A 5832-nucleotide genomic window follows, 5' to 3' on the forward strand; every position below is an offset into this window, starting at 1 on the left:
TATTGACCGAGAATAGTTCTAGGTCATGTCTACATAGTTCTCGAACCTGTAGGGTCCGCACGCTTAACGTTACGATGACAGTTTTATTATGAGTTTATAAGTTTTGATGTACCGAAGGTTGTTCGGAGTCCCGGATGTGATCACGGACATGACGAGGAGTCTCGAAATGGTCGAGACATAAAGATTGATATATTGGAAGCCTATATTTGGATATCGGAATGGTTCTGGGTGAAATCGGGATTTTACCGGAGCACCGAGGGGTTACCGGAACCCTCCCGGGGGTTATTGGGCCTTCATGGGCCCTAAGGGAGAAGAGGAGAGGAGGCAAGAGGTGGGCTGCGCCCCTCCCTTTCCTAGTCCGAATAGGACAAGGAGAGGGGGGCGGCGCCCCCCCTTTCCTTCTCCTCTTCCTCCTCCTTCCCCCTTCTCCTTCTCCAACTAGGAAAGAAGGGAGTCCTACTCCCGGTGGGAGTAGGACTCCCCCTTGGCGCGCCCTCCTTGGCCGGCCGCCCCCTCCCCCTTGGCTCCTTTATATACAGGGGCAGGGGGGCACCTCAAGACACACAAGTTGATCTTCGTGATCGTTCCTTAGCCGTGTGCGGTGCCCCCCTCCACCATATTCCACCTCGGTCATATCGTTGCGGTGCTTAGGTGAAGCCCTGCGTTGGTAGAACATCATCATCGTCACCACGCCGTCGTGCTGACGGAACTCATCCCCGACACCCTGCTGGATCGGAGTCCGGGGATCGTCATCGAGCTGAACGTGTGCTGAACTCTGAGGTGCCGTACGTTCGGTGCTTGGATCGGTCGGATCGTGAAGACGTACGACTACATCAACCGCGTTGTCATAATGCTTCCGCTTACGGTCTACGAGGGTACGTGGACAACACTCTCCCCTCTCGTTGCTATGCATCACCACGATCTTGCGTGTGCGTAGGAATTTTTTTGAAATTACTACGTTCCCCAACACTTCCCTCCGTGTACCGGGAGAAATCCTAGGATTCGTCCGGGCAGGAGCGTCGTCGTTGTCGCAGTCCTTCTTAAAGGTGTTGCTTGGTTCGCGGCGACTTGATGGCATTGGAGTGTGGTGGATGTTTCCGGTGGGCGCAGCGGTTGCGGGATGCTTCAGCTTTCGTTCATCCCGTGCTGCTGGCATTTCTTTCTCTTACTTTTCTCTTGTTTTTCTTTTGGGCATGATTGTGTTGTTTGCCCCAGCATCGAACTTCTGGCTGTATCTTTTGGTTGCTATATTAATATAGCGGGGCGCAAGCCTTTTTCGGTAAACGTATCCTCAGCAATTCTGCCATGTAAGCAACTTCCCACATGCAGGATGCCCTCAGCCATCCAAGTCATCATTTGTTTCCATTTTTCGTTCTAAAAGGAAATGGGAGCTCCGGCTGGAGCGCTACAGCCCTCTCATCTCCCCAGTTGGTAACTCCCCCACCGGTTGATTTTCTATCACTTCATCTTCTCCACCAAATAGTGCAGGAGTTTCACTTCGTCTTCTCCCCTTAAGTTTGTCTGTTCTTTCTGTGATGGACATCATCTCTTCGCCTTCCTTTCCATCCAGTGGAACATGTGGTGCCTCTGTCCAATCTTCCGCCCCATCATCTCCTCTGCCTCCCCTTCTCCACAAATCCACCTGCCTCCCTTTCTTCTCTTCTTGCATCCTTCCACATGCTCATCTGTGCTTCCGTCCGTCTGCACCTCGTGGGGTCGACGCCTCCCTGATCGAGGTCCATGCTTAAAGGTATAGCCACCGCGCACTCCCTCATGTCGATCTTGACAGCTGAGCCAACCTCTCTTCCCGTCCTTCTTCAATGCCATGACACTCTGTTGTCCGTCCGCCCGACGTCGTCGAGGCATCCTAACAGGCATCGGTCTCAGTTGTGGAGTGATGCTGGCCGTGGAGGCATCCCAAATCAGCAGCAACTGATTATTAGTCAAAAGAGAGGTGGTTAAAATTGCTCCAACATTCTTCTTCACGATGACTGATGGTATCATGGTATGACTGTAGGTTGCCATAGCCTTTGTACATGCTTTTCTCTCTTCAGATGTGTTTGTTCGGTTCAGTTTCTACTTTTAGTCTTCTGGGCAAGCTAGTATGTAACTTGATTACACCACATGCATTTTTTTTATCTGAACATGGATGAATTGCATGTATGAGTTTGATTGCCAAAGACAGTTCGAGGTAGCTATTTCTTCTATCTCAATTTCATTCACTGTCATAATTGCTACCCCGCCTTCAGATGTACTGGTTCTTAGTTATAGTTGGTCCTTTTGTGCAACAAACTATACTGGATTCATTTCGGCAATCACAAGTAGACCCACGCATAAACATGTGTCCGTAAATTTAGTTCTACTTTAAATTTAATGGTCCCTTTTCTGAATCTCTTATAGTGGCTGGAAGATAAATCAACTTCGCCAGATTCCGGGACATGGTGATGATTAGGTCTCCCTTCATCTCCATCTTATGCATCACGTAGCCGTCTCTCTGGTTAGTATGATGTTTTGTGTTTCTCCCTCTTGCTGTCAGTTTGCAGCTTTCTAATATGTGATTCCATTGCATACACACACTACCTCATGATCAAGCTATTCATTTTTAGGAGTGGAACTAAGCTTTATAGAACGCATAAGCATGCACAGTTTTGTATTGAAGAAGGCAAACGAAAAACAAATCATAGGTACCTAGGTATACTGTCATGGATGACAACCTAAAAGAAATAGCAACACGTTGCACAAAAAAATTCTGGTGAAAGACTTAACAGTGAGTTTCATGATTTATATGCGACCTTTTTCTAAAAATTTATAGAAAATGAGATTATGTTCACTCACATTTTATCTTTCCAGTGCAAGATATATTTTTTATGGAATGCACAGGAATAGTTGTTATTGTTTTAGGTTTTGCAAAGGGGTGAGATGTCTCTGCTGTCTCTGCTTAACGTTTTTCCGTGATCACCTTGATGATAAACAGTGAAGGTAAGGGATTAATAGATAATTTCACATGCACACATATTCGAATTTTCATCATGTTTTCTTTAGATGCTTAATTTAAACAATATTTTTTTAGACAAATTTTTTGTCATCATCATGTACTTAATAAAGATATCATGTTTTTAAACATCACTTACTTATTATCGATTCCCACAGCAACGCGTGGGGTATCATCTAGTATCTCAATAGCCTCCATACCCAAAGCCACGCCGGAATGGCTCCTCGCTTCCAAATCCTCGCGAGTGGGGATGGCGCCCGCCGCCGCAGCTCGCGCCTCCACTCCCAAATCCATGCGAGTGAGGATGGCGCCCCCCGTCGTAGCCCGCGCCTCCACCCCCAAATCCACGCGAGTGGGGATGGCGCCGGAGTGACCCATCGACACCGCCGCACATCACAGGCGGCGACTGCCTCCCTGCCGGAGAGTGATGATTTGCTTCGGGAGATCTTCATCCGTCTCCTGCTGCAGCCATCCTCGCTTCCCTGCGCCTTCGCCGTCTGCAAGGATGGCGGGGCCTCATCACGACCCAAAGTTCATCAACAGCTTCTGCGCCCACCACCAGAAGCCACCTCTACTCGGCTTCATCAAGGGAACCAGGTTCAACCCACTCCTCGTCGCTCCCGACTGGATACCTAGCCTCTCCAGGCTCGGCCAGTACGGTGATGGGCGCCGGTACCATGTGCATGATATCCACCACGGTCTCGTTCTCACCAGTAAAATCTTGCTGGGGGAGGGGGTTTATTTTGTGTGGGACCCCATCACCGGCGAGCAGCGCGGCGTGCCTGTTCCGGCGAAGTTAACGAGGGGGATTTTTCTCCACTGTCCGGTGGTCTGCGCTGCCAGCGACCAAGGCCATGTGCACGACAGCTGCCACTCGCGCCCCTTGAAGGTGGTTCTGATGCCCGCTTGCACAACTTGTCCCACCGCATTTGTTTATTCCCCAGAGACCGGCATATTTAGGAATATCAATATCACCTCGCTACAGCCTGCACTTCAGAGTTATCTAGAGCGTACAGTTCGTGCTACTCTTGTTGGTAATGTGCTCTACTGGGTGTCCAGTTGTAACCATATTTTAGAGTTTGCTTTGGACGAGTACAACCTAGTGGTGACCATGGCGCCTCAGGCTAGAGGAGAATTGCGAAATGGCCGACAACATGTGATACTCGCTGATGATGGTGATGTTGGCTTTACTATACCATTCTTTCCTCGCTTCTAAATGTGGCGGTTGAAAGTTAATGGTCATGGTGTTGCTACATGTTCGATGTGGAAGAGCGTTGAAATTAATAACATTCATCTATTCTCTCCACACACCATTGCGCCAGCTATCATAATGGGATATTGTGAGGAATCTGATACAATGGTTATAGAAGTTTTCACTGTTGGTGCTCCCAACAATAAGTACATGGTTCAACTCAAGTCCATGCAGGCCAAGAATGTTGATATGAAAAGTTATCATGGTTGGTGTCCTTTCACAAGTTTCTATACACCAAGTGATTGCTCATCTTTAGTACTTGTATTGCAGGAGTAACCTAATTCATTTTTTTGCACACTAAATGTTTGCTCAGACATCGTCATTGTGCCTCTTGAGTAACTACGAACTTACACTTAATCAACATTTGCCCATTTGTTGGATTGACAAACTTAACTTGTAGCTGTGTTTTTTTTTCAGTAGGTGTCTTCATTTTTGGGAGATCCAAATCAAATGTCAAATGAGTAGAAATGTAAAATCAAATGTCACTTGGTAACTTAACTGGGCATGTTTGTAATCTTAACGCTAGTTATATATTGTGTACAATACTTTCTTTAACTAAAAAATAACAACTTCCACTGAATCAGTACCTCTTGAAATGATATTTGTTTTCTTTGAACCCAAATGATATTTTTAATCAATTGTCGAAAACCCTTCTGTAAGTGACTATAAATCTATAGGAAAAGAAATTGCATTTCTTGACTCCAATTATGCTCAAGTTATTCAAAGCTGCATATCCGAAGTCACTTTTGTTGCTGAAATTTTTAGCTTATGTATGGTTTTCTATGCTTGGCATGACACAGGGATGAGCTTACATGTTATTATCAACTTATTTTTCCATTAAGTGGCCAAGCATACAACTTTTAGAAATATTCCTTGTATTTACAATAGATGTTTTATTTTGTATATTGCTAGTTCAGAAGTGAGCTATAAATCATCTGTAAAATGTGAATTATGGAAGTGAGTTATTTGTTCAAGGTGGATTTGTCAGCTCATTGGTGACTGACACACTGTTGCCTTGCAGTATTACCCATTTGACTTTTCTACAAAGCTGTTACTAATTCCCTAAGTTTTATGTTTCTAGGCACAACCATTGCCGCTGGATCAAATGGAGCTGAAATTCTGCACAGTATATAGGATGACTATGGTTTGATGTGCTAATGTGTTGAAATGGTCCAGCGAGTAAGAAGAGCATTCTGAATGTAGCTTGTGAGATTTGGACCGTTTGATTTTTTTATGGAAAATATGTCTTCTAGTGCATGCACGCAGAACTTACTGTTCAAGTGTTCATTTGCATATAGGTATCTCCGGATGTGAATAACACATACATCAATTGAAATGTGGTTGTGCCAATATAAAAATGACTCCTTTTTATTTGTAAATAACAACCTGATATTAAATGTTTGTTGAAATAACCTGTGCGCACGCCTATTGGACATGTCTAGAGTTTTGCCTTGTTTTTTGGCTTCAACTTCGGCAGAAACCAACCTCTGAAATTAGCTTCACACGGATGGGGAGAAGCCTAAAACAATTCCACACCCTAACAAATATTTATTTTGTTGTCTTTAGTTTTTTATAGCGTCAAAAGGTT

The 5832-nt window shown here is 45.3% G+C and overlaps 1 long non-coding RNA gene across 2 annotated transcripts; it reads left to right on the forward strand.

Annotated features, from left to right (window-relative positions):
* The first annotated feature begins 1551 nt into the window (after window positions 1–1551).
* LOC119320207 lies at window positions 1552–5509 on the forward strand. 2 transcript variants are annotated; one of them, XR_005154851.1, is made up of 4 exons: window positions 1552–1750; window positions 1875–2005; window positions 2401–2497; window positions 5326–5509. It is a non-coding gene; the product is annotated as an uncharacterized LOC119320207 (long non-coding RNA). The 2 variants fall into 2 exon arrangements; XR_005154850.1 differs by having other exon boundaries at window positions 1553–2005.
* The last annotated feature ends 323 nt before the right edge of the window (window positions 5510–5832 follow it).

This window comes from Triticum dicoccoides, chromosome 6B (assembly GCF_002162155.2).
Source record: "Triticum dicoccoides isolate Atlit2015 ecotype Zavitan chromosome 6B, WEW_v2.0, whole genome shotgun sequence".
Classification (NCBI taxonomy): Eukaryota; Viridiplantae; Streptophyta; class Magnoliopsida; order Poales; family Poaceae; genus Triticum; species Triticum dicoccoides.